This window comes from Balaenoptera physalus (genome assembly GCF_965194825.1).
Source record: "Balaenoptera physalus genome assembly, chromosome: 21".
Classification (NCBI taxonomy): domain Eukaryota; kingdom Metazoa; phylum Chordata; class Mammalia; order Artiodactyla; family Balaenopteridae; genus Balaenoptera; species Balaenoptera physalus.
In genome coordinates this window covers 4,837,271-4,856,711 of record NC_138902.1, presented here as the reverse complement: position 1 = coordinate 4,856,711, position 19,441 = coordinate 4,837,271, and positions in this window count along the sequence as shown.

Below are 19,441 nucleotides of genomic sequence, written 5' to 3'. Positions count from 1 at the left end.
AACTCCTTTTCTTTCCAGAGGGCTGCCCACAGTGAATCGAGGCCAGTCAAAACAGTGTTATTTAGGTATCTCAGGCTGGCGTGGCTAGAGATTTAAAATGGGAACGCAAGGCTTAGGCATTCAAGTCTTCTTTTCCGGTGAACATGCACCCGGACACCTTCTTATGTCTAAGAAGTCCAAAGAGACTCTAGCTACACCCTGGTCCCTTGCTGAATCAACTTTTCTTCACAGAGTGTTCTGCATATATGGAACTCCCTCATCCTTGGAACGTTCTATGTATGCTATAGGGCCGAAGCCTATTCTAAAGTCCTGCAGTGTAAAAGGAAAAACTGCGCTTTGGTTCCAGTAGGAATGCAAGCCTCCTTTCTCCTGTAGGTATGGGGTCATTGGGTACGAGTTCCTAGAGGTAGGCGAAGCAGATTGTGTATCTTAGTGAAGCTCCACAGAGGGCAATGAGGCAGACTTCCATGGCATGTAGGACGTGAGAGAACAGAATCCCTGGAGCTGTTGAAGAGCTGAGTCCACCTAGCTTCCTAAGGAAGGGTGCAGCGAGTTGCCCTACACTCTGATTACATAGAGTGACTGGGAAAGGCTTCTAGGTCTGGATGTTTCTTAGAAGAGCAAAGAAGACTGCTGGTACTCACTGTATTTCTACGAAAAAGGGTGCCTACACGAGGGTGCCTTGTGTCTGGTAAGTGAAGAAACATTCAAGTAAAGCAGAACTTCCAATACGACATAATGGAAACTGCTAAGCGCTTCCGCTTCCGCAAGGCTTTTCAGGCCTTAGCTTGAGGCAAACACTCACGTCAAGTTTCCCTGTAGCTCTAGAGCAGGACAGCAGGAGCTCCCACCCATGCTATGGAAGCACCGTGTTTCCTTAGAGAAAACTCCTTTTCTTTCGAGAGGGCTGCCTACAGTGACCAGAAGCCAGGTAAAAACAGTGTTATTTAGGATTCTTCAGGGAAGCATGTTTAGAGATTTAACATGGGAAAGCAAGGCTTGTGCCATCAGGTCTCCTTCTCGGGTTAACATGCAGCTGAAACCCTTCTGATTCCTAACAAGTCAATAGAGACTCTAGCCAAACCCTGGTCCCTTGCTGAATCAACTTTTCTTCACAGGGTTTTCTGCATGCATCGAACTCCCTCATTCGTGGAACGCTCTATGTAACCCTTCGGGCCTAAACCTAGTCTAAAGTCCTGCAGTGTAACAGGAAAAACTTTGCTTAGATTCCAGTAGGAATGCAAGCCTCCTTTCTCCTGTAGGTATGGGGTCCTTGGGTAAGAGTTCCTAGAAGAAGGCGAAGCAGATTGTGTTTCTTAGTGTAGCTCCAATGAGAGCAATGAGGCAGACTTCCATGGCATGTATGTCGTGAGAGAACAGAATTCCTGGAGCTGGTGAAGAGCTGAGTCCACCTAGCTCTCTAAGGAAGGGTGCAGCGAGTTGCCTTAAACTCTGAATACATAGTGTGACTGGGAAAGGCTTCTAGGTCGGGATGTTTCTTAGAAGGGTAAAGGAGACTGCTGGTACTCACTGTAGTTGTACGAAAAAGGGTGCCTACACTAGGGTGCCTAGTGTCTGGTAGAGTGAAGAAACGTTCAAGTAAAGCAGAACTTCCAATACGACATAATGGAAAATGCTAAGCGCTTTCGCTTCAGCAGGGCTTTTCAGGCCTTAGCTTGAGGCAAGGACTCACGTCAAGTTACCCTGTAGCTCTAGAGCATGACAGGAGGAACTCCCACCCATGCTAGGGAAGCACCGTGTTTCCTTAGAGAAACTCCTTTTCTTTCCAGAGGGCTGCCCACAGTGAATCGAGGCCAGTCAAAACAGTGTTATTTAGGTATCTCAGGCTGGCGTGGCTAGAGATTTAAAATGGGAACGCAAGGCTTAGGCATTCAAGTCTTCTTTTCCGGTGAACATGCACCCGGACACCTTCTTATGTCTAAGAAGTCCAAAGAGACTCTAGCTACACCCTGGTCCCTTGCTGAATCAACTTTTCTTCACAGAGTGTTCTGCATATATGGAACTCCCTCATCCTTGGAACGTTCTATGTATGCTATAGGGCCGAAGCCTATTCTAAAGTCCTGCAGTGTAAAAGGAAAAACTGTGCTTTGGTTCCAGTAGGAATGCAAGCCTCCTTTCTCCTGTAGGTACGGGGTCATTGGGTAAGAGTTCCTAGAGGTAGGCGAAGCAGATTGTGTATCTTAGTGAAGCTCCACAGAGGGCAATGAGGCAGACTTCCATGGCATGTAGGACGTGAGAGAACAGAATCCCTGGAGCTGTTGAAGAGCTGAGTCCACCTAGCTTCCTAAGGAAGGGTGCAGCGAGTTGCCCTACACTCTGATTACATAGAGTGACTGGGAAAGGCTTCTAGGTCTGGATGTTTCTTAGAAGAGCAAAGAAGACTGCTGGTACTCACTGTATTTCTACGAAAAAGGGTGCCTACACGAGGGTGCCTTGTGTCTGGTAAGTGAAGAAACATTCAAGTAAAGCAGAACTTGGAATACGACATAATGGAAACTGCTAAGCGCTTCCGCTTCCGCAAGGCTTTTCAGGCCTTAGCTAGAGGCAAACACTCACGTCAAGTTTCCCTGTAGCTCTAGAGCAGGACAGCAGGAGCTCCCACCCATGCTATGGAAGCACCGTGTTTCCTTAGAGAAAACTCCTTTTCTTTCGAGAGGGCTGCCTACAGTGACCAGAAGCCAGGTAAAAACAGTGTTATTTAGGATTCTTCAGGGAAGCATGTTTAGAGATTTAACATGGGAAAGCAAGGCTTGTGCCATCAGGTCTCCTTCTCGGGTTAACATGCAGCCGAAACCCTTCTGATTCCTAACAAGTCAATAGAGACTCTAGCCAAACCCTGGTCCCTTGCTGAATCAACTTTTCTTCACAGGGTTTTCTGCATGCATCGAACTCCCTCATTCTTGGAACGCTCTATGTAACCCTTCGGGCCTAAACCTAGTCTAAAGTCCTGCAGTGTAACAGGAAAAACTTTGCTTAGATTCCAGTAGGAATGCAAGCCTCCTTTCTCCTGTAGGTATGGGGTCCTTGGGTAAGAGTTCCTAGAAGAAGGCGAAGCAGATTGTGTTTCTTAGTGTAGCTCCAATGAGAGCAATGAGGCAGACTTCCATGGCATGTATGTCGTGAGAGAACAGAATCCCTGGAGCTGCTGAAGAGCTGAGTCCACCTAGCTTTCTAAGGAAGGGTGCAGCGAGTTGCCTTAAACTCTGAATACCTAGTGTGACTGGGAAAGGCTTCTAGGTCTGGATGTTTCTTAGAAGGGTAAAGGAGACTGCTGGTACTCACTGTAGTTGTACGAAAAAGGGTGCCTACACTAGGGTGCCTAGTGTCTGGTAGAGTGAAGAAACGTTCAAGTAAAGCAGAACTTCCAATACGACATAATGGAAAATGCTAAGCGCTTTCGCTTCAGCAGGGCTTTTCAGGCCTTAGCTTGAGGCAAGGACTCACGTCAAGTTACCCTGTAGCTCTAGAGCATGACAGGAGGAACTCCCACCCATGCTAGGGAAGCACCGTGTTTCCTTAGAGAAACTCCTTTTCTTTCCAGAGGGCTGCCCACAGTGAATCGAGGCCAGTCAAAACAGTGTTATTTAGGTATCTCAGGCTGGCGTGGCTAGAGATTTAAAATGGGAACGCAAGGCTTAGGCATTCAAGTCTTCTTTTCCGGTGAACATGCACCCGGACACCTTCTTATGTCTAAGAAGTCCAAAGAGACTCTAGCTACACCCTGGTCCCTTGCTGAATCAACTTTTCTTCACAGAGTGTTCTGCATATATGGAACTCCCTCATCCTTGGAACGTTCTATGTATGCTATAGGGCCGAAGCCTATTCTAAAGTCCTGCAGTGTAAAAGGAAAAACTGTGCTTTGGTTCCAGTAGGAATGCAAGCCTCCTTTCTCCTGTAGGTACGGGGTCATTGGGTAAGAGTTCCTAGAGGTAGGCGAAGCAGATTGTGTATCTTAGTGAAGCTCCACAGAGGGCAATGAGGCAGACTTCCATGGCATGTAGGACGTGAGAGAACAGAATCCCTGGAGCTGTTGAAGAGCTGAGTCCACCTAGCTTCCTAAGGAAGGGTGCAGCGAGTTGCCCTACACTCTGATTACATAGAGTGACTGGGAAAGGCTTCTAGGTCTGGATGTTTCTTAGAAGAGCAAAGAAGACTGCTGGTACTCACTGTATTTCTACGAAAAAGGGTGCCTACACGAGGGTGCCTTGTGTCTGGTAAGTGAAGAAACATTCAAGTAAAGCAGAACGTGGAATACGACATAATGGAAACTGCTAAGCGCTTCCGCTTCCGCAAGGCTTTTCAGGCCTTAGCTTGAGGCAAACACTCACGTCAAGTTTCCCTGTAGCTCTAGAGCAGGACAGCAGGAGCTCCCACCCATGCTATGGAAGCACCGTGTTTCCTTAGAGAAAACTCCTTTTCTTTCGAGAGGGCTGCCTACAGTGACCAGAAGCCAGGTAAAAACAGTGTTATTTAGGATTCTTCAGGGAAGCATGTTTAGAGATTTAACATGGGAAAGCAAGGCTTGTGCCATCAGGTCTCCTTCTCGGGTTAACATGCAGCCAAAACCCTTCTGATTCCTGACAAGTCAATAGAGACTCTAGCCAAACCCTGGTCCCTTGCTGAATCAACTTTTCTTCACAGGGTTTTCTGCATGCATCAAACTCCCTCATTCTTGGAACGCTCTATGTAACCCTTCGGGCCTAAACCTAGTCTAAAGTCCTGCAGTGTAACAGGAAAAACTTTGCTTAGATTCCAGTAGGAATGCAAGCCTCCTTTCTCCTGTAGGTATGGGGTCCTTGGGTAAGAGTTCCTAGAAGAAGGCGAAGCAGATTGTGTTTCTTAGTGTAGCTCCAATGAGAGCAATGAGGCAGACTTCCATGGCATGTATGTCGTGAGAGAACAGAATCCCTGGAGCTGCTGAAGAGCTGAGTCCACCTAGCTTTCTAAGGAAGGGTGCAGCGAGTTGCCTTAAACTCTGAATACATAGTGTGACTGGGAAAGGCTTCTAGGTCGGGATGTTTCTTAGAAGGGTAAAGGAGACTGCTGGTACTCACTGTAGTTGTACGAAAAAGGGTGCCTACACTAGGGTGCCTAGTGTCTGGTAGAGTGAAGAAACGTTCAAGTAAAGCAGAACTTCCAATACGACATAATGGAAAATGCTAAGCGCTTTCGCTTCAGCAGGGCTTTTCAGGCCTTAGCTTGAGGCAAGGACTCACGTCAAGTTACCCTGTAGCTCTAGAGCATGACAGGAGGAACTCCCACCCATGCTCGGGAAGCACCGTGTTTCCTTAGAGAAACTCCTTTTCTTTCCAGAGGGCTGCCCACAGTGAATCGAGGCCAGTCAAAACAGTGTTATTTAGGTATCTCAGGCTGGCGTGGCTAGAGATTTAAAATGGGAACGCAAGGCTTAGGCATTCAAGTCTTCTTTTCCGGTGAACATGCACCCGGACACCTTCTTATGTCTAAGAAGTCCAAAGAGACTCTAGCTACACCCTGGTCCCTTGCTGAATCAACTTTTCTTCACAGAGTGTTCTGCATATATGGAACTCCCTCATCCTTGGAACGTTCTATGTATGCTATAGGGCCGAAGCCTATTCTAAAGTCCTGCAGTGTAAAAGGAAAAACTGCGCTTTGGTTCCAGTAGGAATGCAAGCCTCCTTTCTCCTGTAGGTATGGGGTCATTGGGTACGAGTTCCTAGAGGTAGGCGAAGCAGATTGTGTATCTTAGTGAAGCTCCACAGAGGGCAATGAGGCAGACTTCCATGGCATGTAGGACGTGAGAGAACAGAATCCCTGGAGCTGTTGAAGAGCTGAGTCCACCTAGCTTCCTAAGGAAGGGTGCAGCGAGTTGCCCTACACTCTGATTACATAGAGTGACTGGGAAAGGCTTCTAGGTCTGGATGTTTCTTAGAAGAGCAAAGAAGACTGCTGGTACTCACTGTATTTCTACGAAAAAGGGTGCCTACACGAGGGTGCCTTGTGTCTGGTAAGTGAAGAAACATTCAAGTAAAGCAGAACTTGGAATACGACATAATGGAAACTGCTAAGCGCTTCCGCTTCCGCAAGGCTTTTCAGGCCTTAGCTTGAGGCAAACACTCACGTCAAGTTTCCCTGTAGCTCTAGAGCAGGACAGCAGGAGCTCCCACCCATGCTATGGAAGCACCGTGTTTCCTTAGAGAAAACTCCTTTTCTTTCGAGAGGGCTGCCTACAGTGACCAGAAGCCAGGTAAAAACAGTGTTATTTAGGATTCTTCAGGGAAGGATGTTTAGAGATTTAACATGGGAAAGCAAGGCTTGTGCCATCAGGTCTCCTTCTCGGGTTAACATGCAGCCGAAACCCTTCTGATTCCTAACAAGTCAATAGAGACTCTAGCCAAACCCTGGTCCCTTGCTGAATCAACTTTTCTTCACAGGGTTTTCTGCATGCATCGAACTCCCTCATTCGTGGAACGCTCTATGTAACCCTTCGGGCCTAAACCTAGTCTAAAGTCCTGCAGTGTAACAGGAAAAACTTTGCTTAGATTCCAGTAGGAATGCAAGCCTCCTTTCTCCTGTAGGTATGGGGTCCTTGGGTAAGAGTTCCTAGAAGAAGGCGAAGCAGATTGTGTTTCTTAGTGTAGCTCCAATGAGAGCAATGAGGCAGACTTCCATGGCATGTATGTCGTGAGAGAACAGAATCCCTGGAGCTGTTGAAGAGCTGAGTCCACCTAGCTTTCTAAGGAAGGGTGCAGCGAGTTGCCTTAAACTCTGAATACATAGTGTGACTGGGAAAGGCTTCTAGGTCGGGATGTTTCTTAGAAGGGTAAAGGAGACTGCTGGTACTCACTGTAGTTGTACGAAAAAGGGTGCCTACACTAGGGTGCCTAGTGTCTGGTAGAGTGAAGAAACGTTCAAGTAAAGCAGAACTTCCAATACGACATAATGGAAAATGCTAAGCGCTTTCGCTTCAGCAGGGCTTTTCAGGCCTTAGCTTGAGGCAAGGACTCACGTCAAGTTACCCTGTAGCTCTAGAGCATGACAGGAGGAACTCCCACCCATGCTAGGGAAGCACCGTGTTTCCTTAGAGAAACTCCTTTTCTTTCCAGAGGGCTGCCCACAGTGAATCGAGGCCAGTCAAAACAGTGTTATTTAGGTATCTCAGGCTGGCGTGGATAGAGATTTAAAATGGGAACGCAAGGCTTAGGCATTCAAGTCTTCTTTTCCGGTGAACATGCACCCGGACACCTTCTTATATCTAAGAAGTCCAAAGAGACTCTAGCTACACCCTGGTCCCTTGCTGAATCAACTTTTCTTCACAGAGTGTTCTGCATATATGGAACTCCCTCATCCTTGGAACGTTCTATGTATGCTATAGGGCCGAAGCCTATTCTAAAGTCCTGCAGTGTAAAAGGAAAAACTGCGCTTTGGTTCCAGTAGGAATGCAAGCCTCCTTTCTCCTGTAGGTATGGGGTCATTGGGTACGAGTTCCTAGAGGTAGGCGAAGCAGATTGTGTATCTTAGTGAAGCTCCACAGAGGGCAATGAGGCAGACTTCCATGGCATGTAGGACGTGAGAGAACAGAATCCCTGGAGCTGTTGAAGAGCTGAGTCCACCTAGCTTCCTAAGGAAGGGTGCAGCGAGTTGCCCTACACTCTGATTACATAGAGTGACTGGGAAAGGCTTCTAGGTCTGGATGTTTCTTAGAAGAGCAAAGAAGACTGCTTGTACTCACTGTATTTCTACGAAAAAGGGTGCCTACACGAGGGTGCCTTGTGTCTGGTAAGTGAAGAAACATTCAAGTAAAGCAGAACTTCCAATACGACATAATGGAAACTGCTAAGCGCTTTCGCTTCCGCAAGGCTTTTCAGGCCTTAGCTTGAGGCAAACACTCACGTCAAGTTTCCCTGTAGCTCTAGAGCAGGACAGCAGGAGCTCCCACCCATGCTATGGAAGCACCGTGTTTCCTTAGAGAAAACTCCTTTTCTTTCGAGAGGGCTGCCTACAGTGACCAGAAGCCAGGTAAAAACAGTGTTATTTAGGATTCTTCAGGGAAGCATGTTTAGAGATTTAACATGGGAAAGCAAGGCTTGTGCCATCAGGTCTCCTTCTCGGGTTAACATGCAGCCGAAACCCTTCTGATTTCTAACAAGTCAAAGAGACTCTAGCCAAACCCTGGTCCCTTGCTGAATCAACTTTTCTTCACAGGGTTTTCTGCATGTATCGAACTCCCTCATTCGTGGAACGCTCTATGTAACCCTTCGGGCCTAAACCTAGTCTAAAGTCCTGCAGTGTAACAGGAAAAACTTTGCTTAGATTCCAGGAGGAATGCAAGCCTCCTTTCTCCTGTAGGTATGGGGTCCTTGGGTAAGAGTTCCTAGAAGAAGGCGAAGCAGATTGTGTTTCTTAGTGTAGCTCCAATGAGAGCAATGAGGCAGAATTCCATGGCATGTAGGACGTGAGAAAACAGAATCCCTGGAGCTGTTGAAGAGCTGAGTCCACCTAGCTTTCTAAGGAAGGGTGCAGCGAGTTGCCTTAAACTCTGAATACATAGTGTGACTGGGAAAGGCTTCTAGGTCGGGATGTTTCTTAGAAGGGTAAAGGAGACTGCTGGTACTCACTGTAGTTGTACGAAAAAGGGTGCCTACACTAGGGTGCCTAGTGTCTGGTAGAGTGAAGAAACGTTCAAGTAAAGCAGAACTTCCAATACGACATAATGGAAAATGCTAAGCGCTTTCGCTTCAGCAGGGCTTTTCAGGCCTTAGCTTGAGGCAAGGACTCACGTCAAGTTACCCTGTAGCTCTAGAGCATGACAGGAGGAACTCCCACCCATGCTCGGGAAGCACCGTGTTTCCTTAGAGAAACTCCTTTTCTTTCCAGAGGGCTGCCCACAGTGAATCGAGGCCAGTCAAAACAGTGTTATTTAGGTATCTCAGGCTGGCGTGGCTAGAGATTTAAAATGGGAACGCAAGGCTTAGGCATTCAAGTCTTCTTTTCCGGTGAACATGCACCCGGACACCTTCTTATGTCTAAGAAGTCCAAAGAGACTCTAGCTACACCCTGGTCCCTTGCTGAATCAACTTTTCTTCACAGAGTGTTCTGCATATATGGAACTCCCTCATCCTTGGAACGTTCTATGTATGCTATAGGGCCGAAGCCTATTCTAAAGTCCTGCAGTGTAAAAGGAAAAACTGCGCTTTGGTTCCAGTAGGAATGCAAGCCTCCTTTCTCCTGTAGGTATGGGGTCATTGGGTACGAGTTCCTAGAGGTAGGCGAAGCAGATTGTGTATCTTAGTGAAGCTCCACAGAGGGCAATGAGGCAGACTTCCATGGCATGTAGGACGTGAGAGAACAGAATCCCTGGAGCTGTTGAAGAGCTGAGTCCACCTAGCTTCCTAAGGAAGGGTGCAGCGAGTTGCCCTACACTCTGATTACATAGAGTGACTGGGAAAGGCTTCTAGGTCTGGATGTTTCTTAGAAGAGCAAAGAAGACTGCTGGTACTCACTGTATTTCTACGAAAAAGGGTGCCTACACGAGGGTGCCTTGTGTCTGGTAAGTGAAGAAACATTCAAGTAAAGCAGAACTTCCAATACGACATAATGGAAACTGCTAAGCGCTTCCGCTTCCGCAAGGCTTTTCAGGCCTTAGCTTGAGGCAAACACTCACGTCAAGTTTCCCTGTAGCTCTAGAGCAGGACAGCAGGAGCTCCCACCCATGCTATGGAAGCACCGTGTTTCCTTAGAGAAAACTCCTTTTCTTTCGAGAGGGCTGCCTACAGTGACCAGAAGCCAGGTAAAAACAGTGTTATTTAGGATTCTTCAGGGAAGCATGTTTAGAGATTTAACATGGGAAAGCAAGGCTTGTGCCATCAGGTCTCCTTCTCGGGTTAACATGCAGCTGAAACCCTTCTGATTCCTAACAAGTCAATAGAGACTCTAGCCAAACCCTGGTCCCTTGCTGAATCAACTTTTCTTCACAGGGTTTTCTGCATGCATCGAACTCCCTCATTCGTGGAACGCTCTATGTAACCCTTCGGGCCTAAACCTAGTCTAAAGTCCTGCAGTGTAACAGGAAAAACTTTGCTTAGATTCCAGTAGGAATGCAAGCCTCCTTTCTCCTGTAGGTATGGGGTCCTTGGGTAAGAGTTCCTAGAAGAAGGCGAAGCAGATTGTGTTTCTTAGTGTAGCTCCAATGAGAGCAATGAGGCAGACTTCCATGGCATGTATGTCGTGAGAGAACAGAATTCCTGGAGCTGGTGAAGAGCTGAGTCCACCTAGCTCTCTAAGGAAGGGTGCAGCGAGTTGCCTTAAACTCTGAATACATAGTGTGACTGGGAAAGGCTTCTAGGTCGGGATGTTTCTTAGAAGGGTAAAGGAGACTGCTGGTACTCACTGTAGTTGTACGAAAAAGGGTGCCTACACTAGGGTGCCTAGTGTCTGGTAGAGTGAAGAAACGTTCAAGTAAAGCAGAACTTCCAATACGACATAATGGAAAATGCTAAGCGCTTTCGCTTCAGCAGGGCTTTTCAGGCCTTAGCTTGAGGCAAGGACTCACGTCAAGTTACCCTGTAGCTCTAGAGCATGACAGGAGGAACTCCCACCCATGCTAGGGAAGCACCGTGTTTCCTTAGAGAAACTCCTTTTCTTTCCAGAGGGCTGCCCACAGTGAATCGAGGCCAGTCAAAACAGTGTTATTTAGGTATCTCAGGCTGGCGTGGCTAGAGATTTAAAATGGGAACGCAAGGCTTAGGCATTCAAGTCTTCTTTTCCGGTGAACATGCACCCGGACACCTTCTTATGTCTAAGAAGTCCAAAGAGACTCTAGCTACACCCTGGTCCCTTGCTGAATCAACTTTTCTTCACAGAGTGTTCTGCATATATGGAACTCCCTCATCCTTGGAACGTTCTATGTATGCTATAGGGCCGAAGCCTATTCTAAAGTCCTGCAGTGTAAAAGGAAAAACTGTGCTTTGGTTCCAGTAGGAATGCAAGCCTCCTTTCTCCTGTAGGTACGGGGTCATTGGGTAAGAGTTCCTAGAGGTAGGCGAAGCAGATTGTGTATCTTAGTGAAGCTCCACAGAGGGCAATGAGGCAGACTTCCATGGCATGTAGGACGTGAGAGAACAGAATCCCTGGAGCTGTTGAAGAGCTGAGTCCACCTAGCTTCCTAAGGAAGGGTGCAGCGAGTTGCCCTACACTCTGATTACATAGAGTGACTGGGAAAGGCTTCTAGGTCTGGATGTTTCTTAGAAGAGCAAAGAAGACTGCTGGTACTCACTGTATTTCTACGAAAAAGGGTGCCTACACGAGGGTGCCTTGTGTCTGGTAAGTGAAGAAACATTCAAGTAAAGCAGAACTTGGAATACGACATAATGGAAACTGCTAAGCGCTTCCGCTTCCGCAAGGCTTTTCAGGCCTTAGCTAGAGGCAAACACTCACGTCAAGTTTCCCTGTAGCTCTAGAGCAGGACAGCAGGAGCTCCCACCCATGCTATGGAAGCACCGTGTTTCCTTAGAGAAAACTCCTTTTCTTTCGAGAGGGCTGCCTACAGTGACCAGAAGCCAGGTAAAAACAGTGTTATTTAGGATTCTTCAGGGAAGCATGTTTAGAGATTTAACATGGGAAAGCAAGGCTTGTGCCATCAGGTCTCCTTCTCGGGTTAACATGCAGCCGAAACCCTTCTGATTCCTAACAAGTCAATAGAGACTCTAGCCAAACCCTGGTCCCTTGCTGAATCAACTTTTCTTCACAGGGTTTTCTGCATGCATCGAACTCCCTCATTCTTGGAACGCTCTATGTAACCCTTCGGGCCTAAACCTAGTCTAAAGTCCTGCAGTGTAACAGGAAAAACTTTGCTTAGATTCCAGTAGGAATGCAAGCCTCCTTTCTCCTGTAGGTATGGGGTCCTTGGGTAAGAGTTCCTAGAAGAAGGCGAAGCAGATTGTGTTTCTTAGTGTAGCTCCAATGAGAGCAATGAGGCAGACTTCCATGGCATGTATGTCGTGAGAGAACAGAATTCCTGGAGCTGCTGAAGAGCTGAGTCCACCTAGCTCTCTAAGGAAGGGTGCAGCGAGTTGCCTTAAACTCTGAATACATAGTGTGACTGGGAAAGGCTTCTAGGTCGGGATGTTTCTTAGAAGGGTAAAGGAGACTGCTGGTACTCACTGTAGTTGTACGAAAAAGGGTGCCTACACTAGGGTGCCTAGTGTCTGGTAGAGTGAAGAAACGTTCAAGTAAAGCAGAACTTCCAATACGACATAATGGAAAATGCTAAGCGCTTTCGCTTCAGCAGGGCTTTTCAGGCCTTAGCTTGAGGCAAGGACTCACGTCAAGTTACCCTGTAGCTCTAGAGCATGACAGGAGGAACTCCCACCCATGCTAGGGAAGCACCGTGTTTCCTTAGAGAAACTCCTTTTCTTTCCAGAGGGCTGCCCACAGTGAATCGAGGCCAGTCAAAACAGTGTTATTTAGGTATCTCAGGCTGGCGTGGCTAGAGATTTAAAATGGGAACGCAAGGCTTAGGCATTCAAGTCTTCTTTTCCGGTGAACATGCACCCGGACACCTTCTTATGTCTAAGAAGTCCAAAGAGACTCTAGCTACACCCTGGTCCCTTGCTGAATCAACTTTTCTTCACAGAGTGTTCTGCATATATGGAACTCCCTCATCCTTGGAACGTTCTATGTATGCTATAGGGCCGAAGCCTATTCTAAAGTCCTGCAGTGTAAAAGGAAAAACTGTGCTTTGGTTCCAGTAGGAATGCAAGCCTCCTTTCTCCTGTAGGTACGGGGTCATTGGGTAAGAGTTCCTAGAGGTAGGCGAAGCAGATTGTGTATCTTAGTGAAGCTCCACAGAGGGCAATGAGGCAGACTTCCATGGCATGTAGGACGTGAGAGAACAGAATCCCTGGAGCTGTTGAAGAGCTGAGTCCACCTAGCTTCCTAAGGAAGGGTGCAGCGAGTTGCCCTACACTCTGATTACATAGAGTGACTGGGAAAGGCTTCTAGGTCTGGATGTTTCTTAGAAGAGCAAAGAAGACTGCTGGTACTCACTGTATTTCTACGAAAAAGGGTGCCTACACGAGGGTGCCTTGTGTCTGGTAAGTGAAGAAACATTCAAGTAAAGCAGAACTTGGAATACGACATAATGGAAACTGCTAAGCGCTTCCGCTTCCGCAAGGCTTTTCAGGCCTTAGCTAGAGGCAAACACTCACGTCAAGTTTCCCTGTAGCTCTAGAGCAGGACAGCAGGAGCTCCCACCCATGCTATGGAAGCACCGTGTTTCCTTAGAGAAAACTCCTTTTCTTTCGAGAGGGCTGCCTACAGTGACCAGAAGCCAGGTAAAAACAGTGTTATTTAGGATTCTTCAGGGAAGCATGTTTAGAGATTTAACATGGGAAAGCAAGGCTTGTGCCATCAGGTCTCCTTCTCGGGTTAACATGCAGCCAAAACCCTTCTGATTCCTGACAAGTCAATAGAGACTCTAGCCAAACCCTGGTCCCTTGCTGAATCAACTTTTCTTCACAGGGTTTTCTGCATGCATCGAACTCCCTCATTCTTGGAACGCTCTATGTAACCCTTCGGGCCTAAACCTAGTCTAAAGTCCTGCAGTGTAACAGGAAAAACTTTGCTTAGATTCCAGTAGGAATGCAAGCCTCCTTTCTCCTGTAGGTATGGGGTCCTTGGGTAAGAGTTCCTAGAAGAAGGCGAAGCAGATTGTGTTTCTTAGTGTAGCTCCAATGAGAGCAATGAGGCAGACTTCCATGGCATGTATGTCGTGAGAGAACAGAATCCCTGGAGCTGCTGAAGAGCTGAGTCCACCTAGCTTTCTAAGGAAGGGTGCAGCGAGTTGCCTTAAACTCTGAATACCTAGTGTGACTGGGAAAGGCTTCTAGGTCTGGATGTTTCTTAGAAGGGTAAAGGAGACTGCTGGTACTCACTGTAGTTGTACGAAAAAGGGTGCCTACACTAGGGTGCCTAGTGTCTGGTAGAGTGAAGAAACGTTCAAGTAAAGCAGAACTTCCAATACGACATAATGGAAAATGCTAAGCGCTTTCGCTTCAGCAGGGCTTTTCAGGCCTTAGCTTGAGGCAAGGACTCACGTCAAGTTACCCTGTAGCTCTAGAGCATGACAGGAGGAACTCCCACCCATGCTAGGGAAGCACCGTGTTTCCTTAGAGAAACTCCTTTTCTTTCCAGAGGGCTGCCCACAGTGAATCGAGGCCAGTCAAAACAGTGTTATTTAGGTATCTCAGGCTGGCGTGGCTAGAGATTTAAAATGGGAACGCAAGGCTTAGGCATTCAAGTCTTCTTTTCCGGTGAACATGCACCCGGACACCTTCTTATGTCTAAGAAGTCCAAAGAGACTCTAGCTACACCCTGGTCCCTTGCTGAATCAACTTTTCTTCACAGAGTGTTCTGCATATATGGAACTCCCTCATCCTTGGAACGTTCTATGTATGCTATAGGGCCGAAGCCTATTCTAAAGTCCTGCAGTGTAAAAGGAAAAACTGTGCTTTGGTTCCAGTAGGAATGCAAGCCTCCTTTCTCCTGTAGGTACGGGGTCATTGGGTAAGAGTTCCTAGAGGTAGGCGAAGCAGATTGTGTATCTTAGTGAAGCTCCACAGAGGGCAATGAGGCAGACTTCCATGGCATGTAGGACGTGAGAGAACAGAATCCCTGGAGCTGTTGAAGAGCTGAGTCCACCTAGCTTCCTAAGGAAGGGTGCAGCGAGTTGCCCTACACTCTGATTACATAGAGTGACTGGGAAAGGCTTCTAGGTCTGGATGTTTCTTAGAAGAGCAAAGAAGACTGCTGGTACTCACTGTATTTCTACGAAAAAGGGTGCCTACACGAGGGTGCCTTGTGTCTGGTAAGTGAAGAAACATTCAAGTAAAGCAGAACGTGGAATACGACATAATGGAAACTGCTAAGCGCTTCCGCTTCCGCAAGGCTTTTCAGGCCTTAGCTTGAGGCAAACACTCACGTCAAGTTTCCCTGTAGCTCTAGAGCAGGACAGCAGGAGCTCCCACCCATGCTATGGAAGCACCGTGTTTCCTTAGAGAAAACTCCTTTTCTTTCGAGAGGGCTGCCTACAGTGACCAGAAGCCAGGTAAAAACAGTGTTATTTAGGATTCTTCAGGGAAGCATGTTTAGAGATTTAACATGGGAAAGCAAGGCTTGTGCCATCAGGTCTCCTTCTCGGGTTAACATGCAGCCAAAACCCTTCTGATTCCTGACAAGTCAATAGAGACTCTAGCCAAACCCTGGTCCCTTGCTGAATCAACTTTTCTTCACAGGGTTTTCTGCATGCATCAAACTCCCTCATTCTTGGAACGCTCTATGTAACCCTTCGGGCCTAAACCTAGTCTAAAGTCCTGCAGTGTAACAGGAAAAACTTTGCTTAGATTCCAGTAGGAATGCAAGCCTCCTTTCTCCTGTAGGTATGGGGTCCTTGGGTAAGAGTTCCTAGAAGAAGGCGAAGCAGATTGTGTTTCTTAGTGTAGCTCCAATGAGAGCAATGAGGCAGACTTCCATGGCATGTATGTCGTGAGAGAACAGAATCCCTGGAGCTGCTGAAGAGCTGAGTCCACCTAGCTTTCTAAGGAAGGGTGCAGCGAGTTGCCTTAAACTCTGAATACCTAGTGTGACTGGGAAAGGCTTCTAGGTCTGGATGTTTCTTAGAAGGGTAAAGGAGACTGCTGGTACTCACTGTAGTTGTACGAAAAAGGGTGCCTACACTAGGGTGCCTAGTGTCTGGTAGAGTGAAGAAACGTTCAAGTAAAGCAGAACTTCCAATACGACATAATGGAAAATGCTAAGCGCTTTCGCTTCAGCAGGGCTTTTCAGGCCTTAGCTTGAGGCAAGGACTCACGTCAAGTTACCCTGTAGCTCTAGAGCATGACAGGAGGAACTCCCACCCATGCTATGGAAGCACCGTGTTTCCTTAGAGAAACTCCTTTTCTTTCCAGAGGGCTGCCCACAGTGAATCGAGGCCAGTCAAAACAGTGTTATTTAGGTATCTCAGGCTGGCGTGGCTAGAGATTTAAAATGGGAACGCAAGGCTTAGGCATTCAAGTCTTCTTTTCCGGTGAACATGCACCCGGACACCTTCTTATATCTAAGAAGTCCAAAGAGACTCTAGCTACACCCTGGTCCCTTGCTGAATCAACTTTTCTTCACAGAGTGTTCTGCATATATGGAACTCCCTCATCCTTGGAACGTTCTATGTATGCTATAGGGCCGAAGCCTATTCTAAAGTCCTGCAGTGTAGAAGGAAAAACTGTGCTTTGGTTCCAGTAGGAATGCAAGCCTCCTTTCTCCTGTAGGTACGGGGTCATTGGGTAAGAGTTCCTAGAGGTAGGCAAAGCAGATTGTGTATCTTAGTGAAGCTCCACAGAGGGCAATAAGGCAGACTTCCATGGCATGTAGGACGTGAGAGAACAGAATCCCTGGAGCTGTTGAAGAGCTGAGTCCACCTAGCTTCCTAAGGAAGGGTGCAGCGAGTTGCCCTACACTCTGATTACATAGAGTGACTGGGAAAGGCTTCTAGGTCTGGATGTTTCTTAGAAGAGCAAAGAAGACTGCTGGTACTCACTGTATTTCTACGAAAAAGGGTGCCTACACGAGGGTGCCTTGTGTCTGGTAAGTGAAGAAACATTCAAGTAAAGCAGAACGTGGAATACGACATAATGGAAACTGCTAAGCGCTTCCGCTTCCGCAAGGCTTTTCAGGCCTTAGCTTGAGGCAAACACTCACGTCAAGTTTCCCTGTAGCTCTAGAGCAGGACAGCAGGAGCTCCCACCCATGCTATGGAAGCACCGTGTTTCCTTAGAGAAAACTCCTTTTCTTTCGAGAGGGCTGCCTACAGTGACCAGAAGCCAGGTAAAAACAGTGTTATTTAGGATTCTTCAGGGAAGCATGTTTAGAGATTTAACATGGGAAAGCAAGGCTTGTGCCATCAGGTCTCCTTCTCGGGTTAACATGCAGCCGAAACCCTTCTGATTCCTGACAAGTCAATAGAGACTCTAGCCAAACCCTGGTCCCTTGCTGAATCAACTTTTTTTCACAGGGTTTTCTGCATGCATCAAACTCCCTCATTCTTGGAACGCTCTATGTAACCCTTCGGGCCTAAACCTAGTCTAAAGTCCTGCAGTGTAACAGGAAAAACTTTGCTTAGATTCCAGTAGGAATGCAAGCCTCCTTTCTCCTGTAGGTATGGGGTCCTTGGGTAAGAGTTCCTAGAAGAAGGCGAAGCAGATTGTGTTTCTTAGTGTAGCTCCAATGAGAGCAATGAGGCAGACTTCCATGGCATGTATGTCGTGAGAGAACAGAATCCCTGGAGCTGCTGAAGAGCTGAGTCCACCTAGCTTTCTAAGGAAGGGTGCAGCGAGTTGCCTTAAACTCTGAATACCTAGTGTGACTGGGAAAGGCTTCTAGGTCTGGATGTTTCTTAGAAGGGTAAAGGAGACTGCTGGTACTCACTGTAGTTGTACGAAAAAGGGTGCCTACACTAGGGTGCCTAGTGTCTGGTAGAGTGAAGAAACGTTCAAGTAAAGCAGAACTTCCAATACGACATAATGGAAAATGCTAAGCGCTTTCGCTTCAGCAGGGCTTTTCAGGCCTTAGCTTGAGGCAAGGACTCACGTCAAGTTACCCTGTAGCTCTAGAGCATGACAGGAGGAACTCCCACCCATGCTATGGAAGCACCGTGTTTCCTTAGAGAAACTCCTTTTCTTTCCAGAGGGCTGCCCACAGTGAATCGAGGCCAGTCAAAACAGTGTTATTTAGGTATCTCAGGCTGGCGTGGCTAGAGATTTAAAATGGGAACGCAAGGCTTAGGCATTCAAGTCTTCTTTTCCGGTGAACATGCACCCGGACACCTTCTTATATCTAAGAAGTCCAAAGAGACTCTAGCTACACCCTGGTCCCTTGCTGAATCAACTTTTCTTCACAGAGTGTTCTGCATATATGGAACTCCCTCATCCTTGGAACGTTCTATGTATGCTATAGGGCCGAAGCCTATTCTAAAGTCCTGCAGTGTAGAAGGAAAAACTGTGCTTTGGTTCCAGTAGGAATGCAAGCCTCCTTTCTCCTGTAGGTACGGGGTCATTGGGTAAGAGTTCCTAGAGGTAGGCAAAGCAGATTGTGTATCTTAGTGAAGCTCCACAGAGGGCAATAAGGCAGACTTCCATGGCATGTAGGACGTGAGAGAACAGAATCCCTGGAGCTGTTGAAGAGCTGAGTCCACCTAGCTTCCTAAGGAAGGGTGCAGCGAGTTGCCCTACACACTGATTACATAGAGTGACTGGGAAAGGCTTCTAGGTCTGGATGTTTCTTAGAAGAGCAAAGAAGACTGCTGGTACTCACTGTATTTCTACGAAAAAGGGTGCCTACACGAGGGTGCCTTGTGTCTGGTAAGTGAAGAAACATTCAAGTAAAGCAGAACGTGGAATACGACATAATGGAAACTGCTAAGCGCTTCCGCTTCCGCAAGGCTTTTCAGGCCTTAGCTTGAGGCAAACACTCACGTCAAGTTTCCCTGTAGCTCTAGAGCAGGACAGCAGGAGCTCCCACCCATGCTATGGAAGCACCGTGTTTCCTTAGAGAAAACTCCTTTTCTTTCGAGAGGGCTGCCTACAGTGACCAGAAGCCAGGTAAAAACAGTGTTATTTAGGATTCTTCAGGGAAGCATGTTTAGAGATTTAACATGGGAAAGCAAGGCTTGTGCCATCAGGTCTCCTTCTCGGGTTAACATGCAGCCGAAACCCTTCTGATTCCTGACAAGTCAATAGAGACTCTAGCCAAACCCTGGTCCCTTGCTGAATCAACTTTTCTTCACAGGGTTTTCTGCATGCATCGAACTCCCTCATTCTTGGAACGCTCTATGTAACCCTTCGGGCCTAAACCTAGTCTAAAGTCCTGCAGTGTAACAGGAAAAACTTTGCTTAGATTCCAGTAGGAATGCAAGCCTCCTTTCTCCTGTAGGTATGGGGTCCTTGGGTAAGAGTTCCTAGAAGAAGGCGAAGCAGATTGTGTTTCTTAGTGTAGCTCCAATGAGAGCAATGAGGCAGACTTCCATGGCATGTATGTCGTGAGAGAACAGAATCCCTGGAGCTGCTGAAGAGCTGAGTCCACCTAGCTTTCTAAGGAAGGGTGCAGCGAGTTGCCTTAAACTCTGAATACCTAGTGTGACTGGGAAAGGCTTCTAGGTCGGGATGTTTCTTAGAAGGGTAAAGGAGACTGCTGGTACTCACTGTAGTTGTACGAAAAAGGGTGCCTACACTAGGGTGCCTAGTGTCTGGTAGAGTGAAGAAACGTTCAAGTAAAGCAGAACTTCCAATACGACATAATGGAAAATGCTAAGCGCTTTCGCTTCAGCAGGGCTTTTCAGGCCTTAGCTTGAGGCAAGGACTCACGTCAAGTTACCCTGTAGCTCTAGAGCATG